The sequence below is a fragment of the Rhinopithecus roxellana genome, chromosome 1 (genome assembly GCF_007565055.1).
Source record: "Rhinopithecus roxellana isolate Shanxi Qingling chromosome 1, ASM756505v1, whole genome shotgun sequence".
NCBI lineage: Eukaryota > Metazoa > Chordata > Mammalia > Primates > Cercopithecidae > Rhinopithecus > Rhinopithecus roxellana.
The window spans coordinates 88,904,415-88,921,901 of NC_044549.1; positions in this window are offsets into that span (position 1 = coordinate 88,904,415).

A 17,487-nucleotide genomic window follows, 5' to 3' on the forward strand; every position below is an offset into this window, starting at 1 on the left:
ATTGTTTGAACATACTGGAGAGTTCCACATCTGTTCTCTCTGATATCACGTGACAAAAGATGATCACAGCCCTATTTTGAACCTCTTTGTCGAAAATAGCCTTCCCTATTTTTACTGCCATTTAACTAAAAGCAGCCAAAGTTTTTTCAGGCTCAAGACAAATAATCATCACACAATGTTCTGAGTGGGTTGACATTTTTTAGCCACTCCGCCCCCACATATCTTTGACCTATAACACTTTCACCTTGATATGCTGAATATTTTATTCTTGTGTTGCTCTGAGGATAAATGAGGTACCAAATGTTCTTTTGTATTTTTCTTTCCCATTTTTATAGTTTGAAATATGTTTTTGTTAGCACAGTTAAACACCACCAGAAGTCACAGAGCAACACAGGCATAGTAGCATATTACACACCAGTATGTCCTGCTTTTTGCCCATTTTAAGGAATCCTATCTGACAAAAACCTGGAAATGAAAAAGATTTAAGTAACAGAGACAAGAATACTCCCTAATTTTCTCAACAGACAGAATGGCTTTTTTGGGGAAGGCAAAGGGTAGAATCTTCAGACTATATCCATATTAATGCAGTCACTTATTATAATCCCAGAGTCTTTCAGATGAATCCAAAAATGTCTCTCATCATACACTAGGGTGAAATAAAGGTGAGGCATTCATGGTACAAGCAAATTACTGTGGTTCACCTCATACATCTGTTGTCTAAGCTTTGTCATTATTAGGGAGATGAGTTTGTGCCAATCCATTCTTAAATCTCACTTGGTCTCACCTGGAACCAGTGATATTTATTTACCAGCAAGTAATCAGGACATAATTTCCATGTGTGGCTATCACAAACCTGAGACTCAAATTTACCATTTACCAAAAATTTTTATTGAACGCCAACCAGGTACAAAGATTTATTCTAGAGATTTAGGGGCCACAAGAGTGATAAATGTTCTGTCCTTTAGAAACTGTCGCGGTGGCTCAAGCCTGTAATCCCAGCACTTTGGGAGGCCGAGACGGGCGGATCACGAGGTCAGGAGATCGAGACCATCCTGGCTAACCCGGTGAAACCCCGTCTCTACTAAAAAAAATACAAAAAACTAGCCGGGTGAGGTGGCGGGCGCCTGTAGTCCCAGCTACTCGGGAGGCTGAGGCAGGAGAATGGCGTAAACCTGGGAGGCGGAGCTTGCAGTGAGCTGAGATCCGGCCACTGCACTCCAGCCTGGGCGACAGAGCAAGACTCCGTCTCAAAAAAAAAAAAAAAAAAAAAAGAAACTGTTATTCTAAAACGAGAAAGAGAAAAAGTGCCTAAATGTGCTAAAACAAAAACAAGTGCCCTTAGAGGTAAGAAGGAGTGATAAAGCAAAGATCAATATCTATGGACATGAACTGGGCTTGACTATCAGTCTACATGTATCAGTTAGCTACTGCTGCAATAATACTGTGTAACAGGCATTCTTGAAAGTTTCATAGTTTACATAATAAACATTAATCTCACTCTGCAGGAATCAAATGTGTTTGGGCTGATCTAGATTGTGCTCTTTCTAGACTCCTAGACTTGGCTATAGATTGTGGCTTGGATTCAAGACTTCTCCACATGTTACTCACCTTCTTGGGCCAGTAGCCACCTGAGACATATTCTTCTCATTGCAAAAGAAAGGCAAAAGCTCTAGACTTTGGCCACATAGGCCCATGTATTTTAAGAATCACTCAAGAAAGAGTTTCTTCATAGAAAAGACCATTTACAAAACCTGGAGTTTCTGAACAGCAAGAATAATACACATGTGAAAGCAGGTAAAGCCCTCCACAGCCCCTACCTCCCTTTCTTTCTCTCTCTTTCTCTCTTGGAGTTTATTCTGGTGGTGAAATCTGTTAAAATAACTACTACAACAATTGTGACAATGCCATAATAGTTTGAAAACTTGTGTTGGTATTATAAGGTTGATGACCTTTCCAGGATGGATTTTGCTTCACTAAGTTTTTTAAAAGGTTGTGAGGGTATGAATTGCTTGGGGAGATAATTTGAGGTAAGGTAGGGAAAGTAAAAATATTGTAGGGACAAAATGTCATAAACTCTGGAATATTAGAGTCTGGAGTTTAGTGAGAGGAAAAGAAAGGGAAGAATTGACCAAGTATATTGTACAAAGTTGGTGCTTGAGTGAAACATGGGTTTAGAAAAAAATTCACTATGGTGAGTGATGGTTGGAGAGTATTGCCTGATATTAAATTTTAAATTATTTTTACTATACCATACTAAGTTACTTTGGCTCTCAAATGCTGCATGTGTACATTAAGGTCTGTATCATGCAGTGGTCTTCTATAAGTGAACGTGGAGGGAGTGAAAAAAATATAAATTCTGAACAGTATGGAGCCAAGGACAGTTGGCCCTTGAACAAAATAAATTTGCACTGCTGAGGTCCACTTAGACATGGATTTTTTTCAGTAAAAGTTACACCAAATTTGCCTACCTCTCCTACCTCCCTTTCCACCACCTGCATCTCTTCCACTTCTGCCACCCACCCTTAAGACAGTAAGAACAACCCATCTCTTCTCCTCCTCTTCAGTATACTAAATGTGAGGACAAGGAAGATAAAGACCTTTATGATATCCACTTCTACTTAATGAATAGTAAATATATTTCCTTTTCCTTATGATTTTCTTAGCTGGGCATGGTGGTGCCCACCTGTAGTCACAGCTACTCAGAAGGCTAAGGCGGGAGGATCACTTGAGCCTAAGAGAGGAAGGTTACAATAAGCCTAGATCACACGTCTCTTCCACCTCTGCCACCCCTGAGACAGCAAGAACAACCCATTCTCTTCCTCCTCCTCTTCAGTTTACTGAATGTGAGGACAATGAGGATAAAAACTTTTATAATGATCCACTTCTAATTAATGAATAGTAAATATATTTTCTTTTCCTTATGATTTTCTTACTCACATTTTCTTTTCTCTAGCTTACTTTATTGTAATAATACATTATATAATACATAAAACATATAAAATATGTATTAATCGACTCTATGTTGTCAGCAAGGCTTCTGGTCAATAGTATTAGCAGTTAAGTTTTTGGAAAGTCAAAATTTACACATGGATTTTTGACTGCATGGGGGTTCACTGCCCCTAACTTTCACATTGTTTAAGGGTCAACTGCAATAATAGAAAAAAACAGGAATTGCAAGATGCAGGACAAAGATGGAAAATTAAGCAGCTGGGAGAAATCACAGTGAGAGGCCAAATAATAGAAATATAAGCCTGCCAAGAATTATTGAATTCTAGGCTGTCTTCAAATTTTTCAGTTATCCTTAGTTTTGCTTTGATTTCTGTTGGGAGCTCCTCTCCCCCTGCTGTCAGGTCTATCAAACACATGGCCCTTCTCTTCCACCCCCTTAAGTGGAGGAAAAGCATGCAACACAAAATGCTTCGTACAGTGCCTTTACCCTCCTGAGCATGGCAACTGATCCCATTGGGCACCAAGCTCAATCAGTAGAGTGGGCATAGGGGCTGTAATAGATGCTGGGAAAAAAGGGATATCTTTCCTTCAGTAGCTGTAAAATCTAAGGATCCTATATAAGTCCAGTTATAACAATAGTCATCTTTTCTACCATGTAGAGAGAGCCTGCCTGAGAATGAAGCTAATATAGCAGAAGGCAGAAGCAAGAGGTGGGGAATAAGAGACGCTTGGTAACTGTCTTAGTCCGTTTGTGTTGCTGTAAAGAGGCTGCACCTGAGGCTAAGTAGTTTATAAATAAAAAACATTTATTTGGCTCAGGGTTCTACAGGCTGTACAAGAAGCACTGCACCAGCATGTGTTTCTGGTGAGGGACTCCAAGACATTCCACTCCGCAAGGGAGCCGGCATGTAGAGATCACGTGGTGAGAGAGGAGGAGGGGCCAGGCTCTTTTCAACCTCCAGTTCTCATGAGGAACTAAGAGTAAGAACTCACTCACTCCTGCTAGAATGGCTCCAAGCCATTCATAGGAAGTCTGTCCCACAATTCAAACACCTCCCATTAGCCCCCACCATCAATACTAGGGATCAAATTTCAATGTGAGACTTGGAGGAGCCAAACAAACCATATCTAAACCATAGCAGTGGCATCCTTTGAACTCACAGATCCCATCATAACTGGTTCCATCTTCACCTGGGTCTCCAGACCCAGGCTCTGGAAAAGAGCCTGTTACTCACAAGCAAAAGAAATTCTGCCTGTTGTCCTCAGGTATGTGCATGCTAATTTACCCAATATTCTCTCTGCAGCAGGAGGAAGAAACTTTTTAAGTAAAGGGCCAGATCGCAAATATTTTAGGCTTTGCAGGCCATAAGGACACTATAAGAACTACTCAACACTGCTGCTATAGCACAGAAATAGCCATGGACAGTATGTAAATGAAGCAGCCACGTTGTGTTCCAATAAAACTATTTACAGCTGGGTGCAGTGGCTCATGCTTGTAATCCCAGCACTTTGGAAGGTCAAGACAGGTGCATCGCTTGAGTCCAGGAGTTTGAGACAAGCATAGGCAACATGGTGAAACTCTATTTCTACAAAAATAAAATAAAATAAAATAATTAGCTTTGTGTGGTGGCCCCTCCCTGTAGTTCCAGCTACTCAGGAAGCTGAGGCCGGAGGATTGCTTGAGCCCAGGAGAAGGAGGTTGCAATGAGCTTAGATCATGCCACTGCACTCTAGCCTGGGTGACAGAGTGAGATTCTGTCTCAAAAAAGCAAACAACGAGAAAAAAAAAAAAAAAACTAACACTTTATTTACAAAAACAGGTTGAACAGATTTTGCTCTCACCCCGGGATTTACTGACCTCTCTGCCCAACAGATACCTTAAATGGCAGATTCATATTCCTTAAGGAGAAAACTTTATATAGGGTTATAGGGGCTTAGAAATGGTTCTAAAAGTCATTGCCATAGTAAAAAAAAAAAAATGGTATAACAGATTCTGCATAAATTTGCATGTTTTTCTTTTATCCTCTCTATGTATGGAGTTAAACATATGACATATAAAGTGTTCATAAAACATAGGGGCTAACACTGGACTTCCTAGGCTTCAATCCAGTGAAACTTTGAAAATTAGTTTACAGTCTAATGAGTACTGTCCAAAACAGTTTAAAAAAATTCATCTTCAGTTTTACTTTTTGTGTTATATTTTTATGATGACTGTTGCCATCCAGCAATACTCACCAACCTTTACTTTATCCCTTTGCCAAAAGACTCAATGAAAACTCCCTTCCCAGCTCATTAATTATTTTATTTTCCAATCTCTTGATTCTCTAACAGTTTCCCCCTTTGAAATAGGTCTTAGCACTTTGTACCACACTGATGCTAGTGGATGAAACATATGCCTACTTAGCTTTATTCTTATGAAACACAGTCAGAATGGCCACCAGAAACATGTATATGAGTCAAAAGGTACTTATATACCTTTAAGTATCAATCATGACCAAGTTAAAAATCAGGTTTACATGTATCAGTCAATCACAAGGCCTAGTTCCTCCACCATCCAGTTATCCTATCTACTACTTCCATGAGTTCTGGAAGCTACTGTCACGTCACATTCTATTGGGTTGAATATCACCAAGTCCTAGAATTCCCTAGGATGGCAACCATCTCTCTGGGGGCCTTAGAATCCTGAGAGCTGATGTCTGGATCTGACAAAGCCCTGGTTGCCCTCTTTATCTGGTGCAGTCAATCTCCCCAATACACTAATGATGAGTCTTTTCTGAACTTAGGACCCCAGGTATGCATATTCTCTATAGACAAAGATCATTTTTCCTGGCGTCTCTCAGAAGGCCAGGGGCTTATAGAAAGAGCTTAGTCTTTGAAGTATGAAAAATGTCAACTATATTCACTGACCCCAAGATATAGACCTCCAAAACCTTAAACCTACTCCCTTCCCAGAGCTAGGATTCAATTTGCCTCTTCATCCATCAGATTATGCATCAGCTGGATCTCCTAGCAGGATCTTTGGATTCATGGGCTCCAATTTCCTCTGCATTTTCATTATTATAATATTAGTGTTCAGCACCATGCCTGACACATAGTAGAGGCTCAACAAGTGTTAGCTGGATGCATAAGCAAGCTAATAAATATGTTGGAACCTTGCACATGCCCCTCAGCTGGCAGATGGTTGTCATAGAATAGAATACTGTTTGCCAAACATCCATCCCCTACTGCCCTCCCACACAAGAAGTATACTTACCTACTTGATTGATATTAGGCTTGGCCACTTGACTTTCTTTGTTCTCATAATAGGCAGATTATGCTTCCTCATCCTTTGAACTTAGACTTGGCCAAGTCACTTGCTTCATCTAATGGGATGTGCACAGACTTAATGCAATAGTGACTTTTGCAGTGTCACTTACTCTCTTACATAGTTGTCATTGCCATGAGAAGAACTCCCACTCTACCTATCTACCAAATCCAGCTGGATCTGCACCATGAACACAAGCACTCAGCCTCACCCAGCCTATGACAACCCACTACCAGGCCACCCACTACCAGGTTAGTAAGAATAAATAACTATTATTCTAAGCCACTGAGTTTGGAGTGCTTTGTTATGCACCATTATTGTGGCACAGATACCTCCACTACCACAACAACAATAACAGCACGGTCATTATTGCTATCATTGCTGTTAATCATGAGACATACACCTGCACACAACATTGTCCATTTGCAGCAGCTGTACCTGCGCTGAAAAGACAGAAGGGACCATGGCTGCTCTAGTGCCTAAGTAGGTGACAACTAAAGAAGAAAGGGAGAAGCTGGGAAAGGGAAGAGACCCAAATACATAGTTTGTTAAATGCACAACAGGGCTGAAGACCCACTTTGAAGGTAACAGCTACCACATCTAGAAAATCCTTTCTCTACTAAGGAAGAAAAAATATGCCCCAAATTTTCTTTGCACTTGCCCATGAAGTGAAGAAATCAATTCCCTCTTTAAAATTACTCTTTCAAAAGGTCCTCACAGACTTGAGTGGGCACAATCACTTTAACAATAGCTTCCTACAGTATTAAGATGCAGGTGCAGGCATTTATCAGGGTCCTAGGCTCTCAGCAGTGATGACTATTAAATGCAAGCCCAAACACATGCCTTCCAAACTGCCTTGATTTCTGAAGCTAATATAAAATCTTGCATATACATTCATTGCCTTTTCCCTGAGAAGTTTCTAAAAAAAAAAAAAAAAAAAAAAAAAAAAAAACAAGAAAGAAAAGAAAGAAAGAAACAGAAAATAAAATGGCTTTTTGTTTGAATTTCCTTAAAGAGTCGTTTGCTGAAGCATCATCGGCTCTTGTAAACATACAAAATTCATTTAACTGATCTCTGACTGTTCTGAGAAGTTGGAACCTGAAGCTTTCTAGCAAATTGTCTCAGACAGATCATGGAATGTGAAATACATATGATATAGGCAAGATTGCCTTTATGAAAACTCAGTCACTGAAGAAAACAATTGCTGGTGCTTTTAGTGCTCTGGGATAGGGCTCCACTGTCTGCATTCTTGATAGGGAAGTCACCCCAAAGTTTGAGGCACACATTCTGCAGTAAGACTCAAGAAGCTGTGGACAAGGATGGCTGGAGGACACAGAGGCCTAGGAGGAAACTTACATATTACCCAGACTTACCCAATCTATGTGACAAAAGTTGCTCAGATGATTTCACTCTCCCTCCTCACACATCTGCCTCTTTCTCCAGCTTCCAAAGAAGTGTCTAAATAAGCCAAGGGAACCAAACTGCACTCAAGAATGCTGACTAGTGCATGCTGGCTTTCCCTGAGTGTGCCCCATAAATAAAGGTGGGTGCTTTTCACCTCCTTCTCTCCTTTCCTTTGGTTCCCTCTCTCTGAGAGATCTCATCCACTCCATAGTTAGTGACTATCAAAACTTTAATTCTAGCCTGATTTCCTTGTTAAGAAAAATCCATAAATCAGGAAATTGAACTTGCATATTGCACAAGCATTCAGACTCAACATGACCCAAGTAGAACTCATTAATTCCCCCAGATATATTTCTTCCCCTGCCTTTCTCATATCAAGTGAAGGCATCATCCCAAGCTAAAGATCCCAGAATCATTCTTTTACTCTTTTCTTTTCTCCACCATTAAAGTCAATGGGATGTGAAGAGGTGCAATTTCCAAACTGCTAACCTAAATCTGTCATTTTTTCCCAGTAAACTGCCCATTCATTTACTCATCTAATATTTATTGAGTCTTTATGCTGTGTCAAGCATTCTAGGTGATTTGAGATATAGTAGTGAGCAAATAAACAAAGAACCCTGCACTGGAGATACATTTGAGTGTGGAAAGACAGACAATAAACAATAAATAAAATGAATATGAAAATTACATAGCATGCTAGGTGATGCGTGCTATGGAATATAATAATAATAATAATAAAAGAGTGAGTCAGTTAAGTGGATGAGCTGTACTGGGGAAGAGGAGGAGTCTTGTTAGATACAGTGGACAGGGCAAGTTTTCCTGAGAATATGAGGTTTGAGCAGTGAATGACGGGATTGAGGAAGTGATCCAGGTGGATATCTGGGGGAAGCAGGATTGGATCCCCTGGAGCAGAGGCCCAAAGGAAGGCTGGAGTTTTCTGGTGTGTTTTTGGAAGAGTCAGCCCAGCAGGCAAGGAGGGGAGAGTGAATGAGGGAGATGAGGAGGAGGGTAGAGTCAGTGGGGTGTTATGATTGGCTAAATGGGGGTGTGAAAGAGAAAAATCAAGGGAAACTCCAAGACTGCAACCTGAACAACTGAAAGGATGGAGTTCTCATCAACTGAGATGACGAAGGATGCGGGGAGCAAGTTTGGGGAAGGCTAGATCAGGAGATCTACTTTGGTCATGCTGAATTTGGAATGTCTATTAGACATGTAAGTGGAGAATCAAGTAAACAGTTAAATATAAAGGGCTGGAACTCAGGAGATAGCTTCAGACTGGAGATAAGACTCTAGCCCAAGTTCACATCATGACTCACCTGCATTATTTCAATCATCTTATAACTGGGCTCCCTGCTTTCATCTCTGTATTTTCTACAATTGCCCTCTACATTCCTACCAGAGAGGTATTTCCAAAACCAGAATCAATTCCATTTTTCATCTGCTTACAGACCTCTGATTTTCCTCTAAATATCAAATCCATACTATTCCACAGCATGGCATTCAAGCCTATGTTTAGAGCTCTCTTTCATTAGTGTCAAGTATATAGAGATAATATACTAGCTCCTGGACTTAGGGATAGTCTGGAATGTTTTCAGTGAGAATGTCTCTGTGTTCTTTCATTCCTGAATACCACCCTCCCTGTATCCCTGGCAAATCTATTCATCCTTAAAGTTCCAATACAAATGTCACCTCCTTGCTAAACCGTACTCTACAGCTCCCAGTAGAATTAATTGCTCTTCCAACCATCTTGCCATTGCACTTCATACATTCCTCTATTGGTAAAACAGCTTTCTACCCATGACTAACCCAATGACTAGATGTCACTTTGTGCACTTCCTTTGAGTCAGTGGCTAGCACAGTGCATAACAAAAGTGCATCAAATTGTAATGAACTAAAATAAACCCAGCTGCCTTCTTAGTGCACACATCACAGTGGCACAATCTGGGATCCTGGAGTTATGAAAGGGAGTGGAGAGTTGTGGTCTCCATCCCTTGGGCCAGCCAGAGGCTGGTAGTCAGAGTGGGGCCCTCTGCAGGAGGTTGACGGTCTTCGAGCCTGCAGCAGGGAGCTCCTTTACTCCCTCCTCCTGGAATCCTGGCAGAGAAGAGCAGTGGAGGTAACAGGCTTGAGTTCTAACAGTAGGGGTTTTGTTTAGGCATAAAAAATGTCCCCATTAAAGCAAGAAATGAGATGGAACTTGCAGAGAAACATTAAGGGAAATAGAAAAAATGCTCTCTAAACTCATCAGGCACCAGGACACCAGCAAGCAATCCAGTTCATCGCATTTTATTTCCCTCATATATTTACAAAGGATCCACAGGCCTGGTTCTTCAGGTTGCTCAGGTGATTAAGAAACATGCCTTCCACTCCCATATCCCCACACACATGCCTTCTCTAGCCTTCTGTCTGCCAACTTCTGCAATCCTCTAACATTTAGAATGGCTGGCCTCCCAGTTCCAGGCCAGCCACTCCTTCAAAGGTCTTTTGAAAACTTAGCACTTTTAAAGTTAAAACAAAGCAAAACAAAACTTTCCCTAGTTGAGTGGAAGAAAAGGTTCATTGGTTCATCACAATTGGATGCACTTTTTCTGCACAATGTGCTACCACATCCCAATTGTAGAAGAACTTCCACCTCCTGCTAAATAAATAATTAGCTACAAAGGTAAGTCTGTGCTCTTCTCTAGGATTTGGGGCCCATTCCTGATTATTATGAACATCAAAGCTTCAGGGAGGCTCTGAGTCCTCAATATCATAAATGAGGCTCTTTGAGAGAAAAGCAAAACAAGAGTGACTTAGGGATGAGATTTATTCTTCAGTAGGTTTTAGGTCTTAATTGCTTCTAAGGAAAATAGAGTGGTGGTTGGGAGTGTTCCAGCCTGACTCTCCTGCAAAACTTAATCAAAACTCTGAGATTCCAGGAGTGTAAAAGAGAGGCTGCTCTGTGAGGCCAAGGAATTTTGTTTGCTTTGTTTACCATCATATCCTGAGGCCCCCAGAACAATGCTTGCCACAGAATCAGTACTCCATACACTTTGTTTAATAAATAACAAATCAGGGCACTTAAAAATTAGAGACAAAAAGGACAAGAAGCTAAACTTTAAATGTCATGGTAAGGAGCCAAGGAGTCATTGCACATTTTAATCTGGTTAAACAAACTGTCTTCAAAACATATAAATGAGCAAAATGATAAGATGTTCATTTGGCATCTAACAGTTTTATGTCTAATGTATATGCAGATAGAAGAGCAAGGTTAATGGAAAAATTCAGTCAAATATTTACCAAAGATAGGAATCTCAGAAATATTCCAATCTTTCTTCTCCTCCTCTTGCTGTCTTCCTCCATTTTTCTCCCTCTGTTTCTTTTTGCCTCTTCCTTCTCCCTCTTCTTCTCTTTCCCCTCCTCTTCTACCTCCACCTCCTCCTCCTCCTTCTCCTTACTGTCCTCTCTCTCTCTCTCTCTCTCTCTCTCTCTCTCTCTCTCTCTCCTTCTCTCTCTCTCTCTCTCTCTCTCTCTCTCTCTCTCTCTCTCTCTCTCTCTCTCTCACACACACACACACACACACACACACACACACATGCTTACTGTCCACAGGCAACCTGCCACCATATCTTGTAGTTCCATTCTCTGCACTGAGTCCTTTTCGTCAGTATCTTCTCATCTGTCTTCCTGCAATAGTCTTCCAACAGTCTCTTTCTTGCCCCAAGTCTCTCTTGGGTGCATTCTTTCTCCACTCATCTACCCAGGTGGCCCTTCTAAGCTGCCTATCTGACAAAAACCACACAGCTCCTCCCCACATAAAGCATAATGTTGAGGCATGTCTCAGAAGTATTCAAGCCCTCATCGTCTTCACTACCAGATAACACTGAGCATGCCATGCCCTGTGTGTGAACTGTCACTGCCTTCTCCACATTGTCTGCCTGGCAAATCCCTCCCAATTCTTCCCAGCCCCAATATCTTAAAAACAGTGATAAGTAATATAAAAAGATGAAAAAAAAAAAAAGCACGAAATATCTGAATCCTTATACTATCTATACAGCATGCCTACAGAAAGTCACAGTCAACATTTTTCCAAAAGCCTGAAATAATTCCTGGTTTAAAAGATATAAGAACAAAAAAGTATATTATATGCTTCCGGTCTCAGACAGTCACATTTCTATAGCTACCTGTTGCATATATGACCAGAATATCTTAGTAACAAGTACCTAACTGTGGCAGTCTGGATGTCACTGCTGTTTATATTTAGGCATCTTATCTGCCTTTGATTTTTGTGATTTCTTAATTGTTTCATTTCTTGCAAGGATTGAGACTCCCAATTATTGCCTTCTTAACGAATTAAAATAATGTACTCTCTCTCTTCAGCATTGAAGGTTAGAATAATTTAGGATCATATAATATCATGAGCAGTTTGGAAATCATTTCACTCGATTTTTTTATTGCTGCAGAATTAAAGACAGGATGTTTCAGGAAGATACTAAACTAAATATTTAGCAATACACCTCTTTCTTTCTCAGAGGCCACACAGCAAAGATGGCAGCCTGGTTTGGTGATAGTCTGGTTATGAATTATTTTCTCAGTGGTTAGAGAAGTGGTTTGCAGTCATCTTAATCATGGACAATATAAAAAGGCAATAAAAATAACTGCAAAAGGATATGAGAAAGTCACTATAAGGCTCAGTAAAAATAAGTTAAAAATTTTAACTTTCTGAAAAAGGCTTCTACGTAAATATAATCAATAAAATATAATGTCAGCATGGTAAAAATCCTACCCTTGAATTTTTAATCTGTATTTCAAGTTCTCTAAGATAGTTAATTGGTAATATTTAATATATGTCATAAAATCACTTTTAAATTGCTTCTGGCTTCAAATAATTTGGAATCTTTGAATTCCAAATTATTTGAGGAGACATTAAATGGAGAGAATATTGAAAAACATTTTTCCAATGGAAAATATTGTCATAGGGAAAGATCAGATAAGTAGTAACTTTTCTTTGCTATATGCTGCTTATAGAAGAGGGATGATGCAGAGAGTAGCTCTCTCTTGCGAATAAAATGCAAGTGTGATTGAGACCCTGAATTATTTTCAGAGATGAGCAGGTGGAAGTCTCAGATAAGGTCCTTACCCCAGAACAATTCATTAGAGGATCCTCTTGACCCTATTGAAAGCCCCAGAGAAACCCAAAGACCTCCTTTTAGGCACAAAACAAACACAGTGGTAAATCCACTCTTGCTTGATGCGAACCTTCCTAGATTAAGCAGTGATTGAGACTGGTTGAACTATAGTCACAGCAGCTGGTGTTTATACCTAACATTTTCATCCCTTGATCATGATCAAAATGCTGAGTCAAAATATGCCGCATCTGGCATTTTAAGCCAGAAAAAGTCATGGAGAGGAACAGGGACACAGATTGTACCAACAGTGGCTTCCTCAAAAACTGCCTGTGCGAGACTTTGTGACTATGCTCACAGAGGACAGCACAGAACCTTGTGAAGCATAGTCCCTTCAAATGTGGGGTGACTATATTCAAGTTACCAGCTGGGTTTCCTGTAGCTTGTTCACCATCAGAGGCTGCATTCTCCTGTACTCTTGACTTTATTTGATAGATGTTTACTGGGATCCTGGGTGAGGCACTAAAGGTATAAAAACAAGGAAGACCCAGTCACCATCTCCCCTGACCCAGGGTCTAGCTGGCATGATTTTGAACACAGCAGGCAGTAAATGCCAAATTTCTAATGACGAGGAAAGGTGATGGTTTGAAAGAGCATATTCTAATGTGATCAAATGTTTCACATTTGTAAGATACAAAAATTATTCTTGTTTCTGTCATGCAAACTGAAGGAAATTGTGCTTGAGGCTACACAGAAAGCTATGCTAATCTTCTGGCTAGAGCTGTAGGGAAGCTATTTTAGAAAGAGGAGGCATTTAAGATAAGACAGGAAAGATAAGAAAGAAACAGTGAAGTGATTGCGATGAGATATTGCTATAACATTGCCATAGAATTCCACAGTACCTAAAGGTTTATACTGGCCAACCCCTACAAAGATTTTGAATTCTGTATTTGACATCCCTCACCTTCACTTTCAGCCTTCTTTTGTTCCTTTGTACCTCCTTAGATTGAAGTGTTCCTATAGTCAGTGAGGCAACTGGCCTAAATAAATGTTGCACCTTTGATGTATTAATTTGTCAGTAGTTTTTACATTACTTAACACTGCCAGCAAGATACAGAAAACTGAAGATAGTATGCATACCTCTATATTTAAAAAGGGAGGGTTGGTATACATATGTGTGCTTTTATATGCATATAATAGCTGAAAAATACACAAAGACATTGTCAACTGTGGTTGATTCTGGGAAGAAAACTGGAGGTCTTGGGATATGGAGTGAGATGGAGACCTCCTTTCACTGTCTGCCCACTTGTAATGTGTTATTACTGTTGTTTATTTGCTAACCTTGTACATGTATTACTTCTTCAATTTAAATTTAAAAATAAAAGAAAGGGCTACCAAAAAGAAGACAATCACCATAAATCCTAAAGAAATAAACTACAAAGGTTGAATTCAAGACACTGTGCATAGGGGAATAAAAAATTTAGGGCTCAGAGGGCTATCAGTGATGGGTGCTTTCTCCCTCTGTTAGGGAGAGCTCAGCCTGGCCCAGAGCTCCCACAGCGCATTAGTTGTGCTATTTTTAAGTTCATAATACGTAAGATGCTATCTTAGGCAGCTCAGGGTGCCATAACAAAATACTATAGGTTGAGTAGCTTAAACCACAGAAATGTATTTTTTCACAGTTCTGGAGGCTAGAAATCCAAGGTCAAGGTGCCTGTATGGTTGGTTTCTGGTGAGGGCCCTCTTCCTGACGTGCAGATGGCTGTCTTCTTGCTGTATCCTCCCATGGCAAAGAAAGGGAGAGGGGAGGGAGACAGCAAGCTCTCTGGTGTCCTTTCTTAATAGAACATTAATTCCATTATGAGGGCCCCACCTAATTCTCTCCCAAAGACCCCATCTCCAAATACCATTGCACTGGGGATTAAGATTTCCATATATAAATTTGGGGTGCACACAATTCAGTCCATAGCAGACGAATATAGGTTAAGATGTATCTTAAGAAGTTCAGTTGCATATTTGATACCATCAGGCATACTTACTTACGTCACGGATGTAGGTCTAGTTTCGAGGGCTGGCTCTTAAACAATGCTTCCTATGATTTTATGCCAAATCTTTTATCAAAAGTGAATATAGATTGAGAGTTGAGTATGGAACCTGGCTGGAGAAAACGCTTTTGTCCTCCGTATCCAGGAAGACACGGAGTAGAAGCAAAGTAGGCTCATTAAGAAAGTACAAAAAGGGTAATAAGGAAAGTCTTGTTGCCTCCTGCTCTCATTTTCCCTTATAACAAAGGGTAGAAAACTACCCTATAAAACTAAGTAAAATGCCACCTGTGCTGTTGCTTCTGGAAATTACTTAATTGATAGTACACCAGGAAACAAAGTAAAGCCTGTTTCTAATTCACTCAGCTCAGTCTCACCTCGGGAGTCTCAAAGGCACAGACAGCCTATATTGCACCTAATTTGGAAGTTTAAGCTCTTCTTCCTGCATCAGATTTGATTACCCAACATTTGAAATATCTCACTGCAGTTATGAGGCAATCTAGTGAACACGTGGCCTTGGTTACAACCTGGCTTGAAAATTATCACTGCCTTGGAGTCATTCTATTCCTAGCAGAGCTTGCAGAAAGAACACTGGAGGTCTCAAATGGATTTCCTCTGCAATTTTCTCTTAACACATTTTCCTGTAGTTACATAAAGGTCCATTTTGTAAGAAAGGCAACTCGTGTCTTCTCAGAGTGGAAGGCAAAGTTACATGCAAAGAGAAATTAACAGAATGGCAACTCTCTAGAAAACTGAATACGAGCTTGTTTTATTGCAACTTACTCCTGAATTCCATTGAAACCGACAGGCTGAGATCAATATTTCATCAACCGAGGCCATCTCAACACCTTGAGAATCAACTGGCAATGTGCCAATCTCCTATACAATACGAAGCTATTGACCCAGGAGCGGTGCCTGCTGCAGATAGGACTGTGTTCCTCGCTGGTACCTGGGCTTTCCTGATAACCGATGAGTGTGGTAGCCAGAAAAAACATATATATATCTTATCAATTCATTGTCTGCCAGTGAGAGAATTCTATAACAGCACAATCGGTGCTTCAAAATATGCACCAGGTCATTCCAACCAAGTTTTGAGAACCTTAGAATTCCAAGGGTCTTCAATTCATTCTATTCTGCCAAGTACTTACTTCAATCTGTGGCTGCACTACCAAGTAATTGAAGATTACGATTCTTGATTTAGAAGGCTCATCTCAAATGTTTTAAATCTTTAGCTTCAGAAAAAGGGGATATCTTTTTCTTTCCTATATGCCTATTTCTCCTCTCCATGGGGAAACCCATAGTATAAGTTATCTTAAAAAGTGTAAAAACAAGGAGGCAAAAAAAAAAAAAAATCACAATGTTAACCCAAGTTTTCAGGGCTAACAAATGCTAAGAGGATAGATTTTAAGTGTTCACATCTCACACACACACACACACACACACATACACAAATGGTAAGAATGTGAGGTAATGTATATGAATATCAATAGCTTGATTTATTCATTAAACAATGTATACATATATAGAAACTTTGTGTTGTATACCATAAATATATACAATGTTTACTTAATTAAAAAATAACCAATGCATATGTAGCATTTACTATGTACCAGGCATCCATCTAAATGCTTTGCATAAATCCACTTATTTCATCCTCACAGCAATCTAGGAGGTGAGTGCATTTTTACAGATGAGGAAACTGAGGCACAGAGAGATTAAGTATCTTGTCCAAAGTAAAAAGGCTGTGCCATATATGCTAAGGAGGACTCTGGTTAGTTTTAATTCAAACACCAGCCCCCATTTAGTTTATTTAATTTTAAGGGGAAGAAATTTTCCCTCAACAAACAAACAATGTTTGAAGAAAACCAAATGATCATGGTATCCCTGAAATTCTCCCTCCTCTTAGAAAGGTAGAATGAAGGCACCATCCCCAGTTCTGCATGACCTCATCTCCCTACACAAAGCAGATACTGAGTGAATGCTGGCAGAAAGAAAATGAAGGTTGGGAAGATTCTCAGTGCTGTCTCTATACTCCTGCAGTTTCTATGAAAAGCTCCAGAGGCACCCCCTGTGATGTGGGAAGTAATATCACCGCCCTCCCCCACTGGCTATTACAATCCACATCGCAGTGGGGGTGAGGCACCCCCTGTGATGTGGGGAGTAATAGCCACCCCCTCTTCCCCACTGGCTATTACAATCCACGGTGGACTCATAGCTTGCTAATGATATTTCGAGTAATATCATTTCATCCTGTGGAAATTATGAACTGTTTCACAGACGGGTGTACACCCTCGATGTACAGAGGGTGTACACCCATCTGTATTGGGAGTGGTATCATCCTCTTCCTCCCTGGATATTAGGAACAGTATCATAGGAATATTTCTACTCTCTGTGATATTGGGAGTCATATCCGCCTCTCTTACGTTGATATTAGAAACAATAGGGGCGTGTACACCTTCTGTGATATTTAAAGTAATATCATCCTTTTCCCTCCAGGATCATGGGAATAGTTTCCCTGGGGGGTGTACACTTTCTGCCATACATGTAGTAATATCAGTCCCTCTGCCTTGGAATATTATTAAGGACCATCTCACACGGGGGTGTGCAACCCCAGTGATATTGGCAATATTATTATCCTCTTCCCCCTGCATATTTGGAAAAATATCAGAGTCAGTGTACACTT